The 2,303-nt window shown below is 40.8% G+C and overlaps 1 pseudogene; it reads left to right on the forward strand.

The window, feature by feature from the left end:
• The first annotated feature begins 1,169 nt into the window (after positions 1-1,169).
• LOC117082656 lies at positions 1,170-2,303 on the forward strand (annotated as a pseudogene).

Genomic DNA, 2,303 nt, shown 5'->3' on the forward strand with positions numbered 1-2,303 from the left:
TAAGCAGCAGCAAAAGGCAAGCACAGGGGTGGCATGCACTCAGACTAGGGCTGCTCCTTCCTGGGCAAGTTTCAGAAACTCACTGACAGTTAGAGCTTGAAGCTTCCATAGAGCTGAATGCCCACGTTTCCCAGATGGGAGAACTGATGCTTAGAAAGGCTGATTTTGGGGCCAGACAGGGGTCTTATTTCAGTATTTCTTGCATGAAACCATTCTACTTTCCATGTTTCTAATTTATGACTTTTTAAAGGTCATTGTAAAAAGGAAATAACATAAACATCAAGTCTGGAGGCTAGTGGTGGGATTATTCACATTTATTTTTCCACTTGACTTGATATTTCAGGAAAATAGTGATGCTTAAGTAATACCAAAATTATCCTGGGAATATAAAAAATAATATATCTGTTTGCATTTTGGTGTGGGATGAGTAGAATCTTGTTTTCAAATTCCTTGTTTGAAAGGCTATTAAGAAGAATAAACTCTCACTTAACAGTTTTCTAATTCCTTGGTGGTATCCTCTGTCCTTTGGTAATGTGAAAGTAGAGCACACTTTTCTATTTTTGTTCCTGCTGCACCCCTCATAAGGTGAAGCATGCATAGAGCACTCCCAGGGTCAGCGTGAGCCCAGCACCGGCTCAGGCTGCCGATGCTCCAGAGTCGGATTCTGCCTTCCACTTAAGTGGCAGCCACAGGTAGACGTGCCCATCACAACCACCTCTGTGCGTTCATAATCTCTGTTTATTCTGCAAGTGGTTTCCACATGAAAAATGGCACAATGTTTCTCAGAATACAACTGCATAAAAATCAACATACTTCAAATTCACAGCAAATAATCAGATAATTGATGAAACTACTTACCCAAACAATAATTGTAAATTATGCCTTCTGAATATATTTGTCATAAACTTGGAGTAAGGAATCCTCACAGGCACAGAACAATTCAAAAAATGCAAAGCTGTTTGTTAAAATACTGGTGCTTTTGGGTAGAAACTCTCATCCATGTCCTGGTAAGGGTTGAAGTTGCACAGGTGTTTTCATTTGTCAAAACCCAGAAAACCATAAGCTTTAGAGTTGTGAATTATGTTGTATTACATGCAACCTTTCTTTTTAAAAATGAGCTGTAAGCGGTCTCCCAGACAGCAGCTCAGCCTCCAGGACTTTCTTCCAGCATGACCAAAGACACCTTTTCACACAAGATGGTAGCAACAAATCATAGGTGCAATCACACCAAATTCACAGAAGATCAATTGAAAATCCTCATCAATACCTTCAATCAGAAACCTTACCCAGGTTATGCTACCAAACAAAAACTTGCTTTAGAAATCAATACAGGAGTCCAGAATGCATGTTTAATGCTTCTAGGACTTTTCAGTGGGTTAGTCTAAAAGGTAAATGTCTTTAAAAATTTTTAATAAAAATTTATAATTTGTAAGTAAACCTTTCTGTTAACAGTCTTGATTAGAGGATTTTAATTATGCTCAGAGATCATACATCTGTATCTTCTTCTATTTCATTTGAAAAGTACCAGTTTTCAATGTCACACCCATAATGAGGCAGAGTCTAGCTCTGTCTCCCAGGCTGGAGTGCAGTGGCACGATCTCGGCTCACTGCAACCTCCAACTCCCAGGTTCAAGCAATTCCCTACCTCAGCCTCTGGAGTAGCTGGGATTACAGGTGCACACCACCACACCTGGTTATTTTTTGTATTTTTAGTAGAGATGGGATTTCACCATCTTGGCCAGGCTGGTCTTGAACTCCTGACCTCGTAATCCACCTGCCTCAGTCTCCCAAAGCGCTGGGATTACAGGCATGAGCCACCGCGCCCAGCCTTTTCTTTCTTTTTTTTTTTTTTTTTTGAGATGGAGTCTCGCTCTGTCGCCCAGAATTGAAGAGCTAGGCATAGATTCCAGAAAAGACCAGAACCTGACTTTAGATTCAAGCCAGAGCCATAAGCAAGATCAACCTGGTGTGGAGTTTCAATGTAGAGCAGCCAGACGGTGTCATATCATCTATAGCACCTCTCAATTACACACTCTTATCAAGGCATTTATGAAAACCCATACCCTGGGATTGATTCCAGAAAACAACTTGCTGAAGAAATTGGTGCTTCAGAGTCAAGAGTCCAAATTTGGTTCCAAAATTGAAGATCTAGATTTCATCTCCACAGAAAAAGAGAACCTGTTGTGTCCTTAGAACAAGAAGCCCAGGGGCAAGATTTCTGAGGGACTTCAAGGTACAGAAGATACACAAAATGACACCAACCTCACTAGCACTCTCATTTCTCTAGAGTCAGAGCATGGTGA

This window comes from Trachypithecus francoisi, unplaced genomic scaffold (genome assembly GCF_009764315.1).
Source record: "Trachypithecus francoisi isolate TF-2019V2 unplaced genomic scaffold, Tfra_2.0 Contig00264, whole genome shotgun sequence".
NCBI lineage: Eukaryota > Metazoa > Chordata > Mammalia > Primates > Cercopithecidae > Trachypithecus > Trachypithecus francoisi.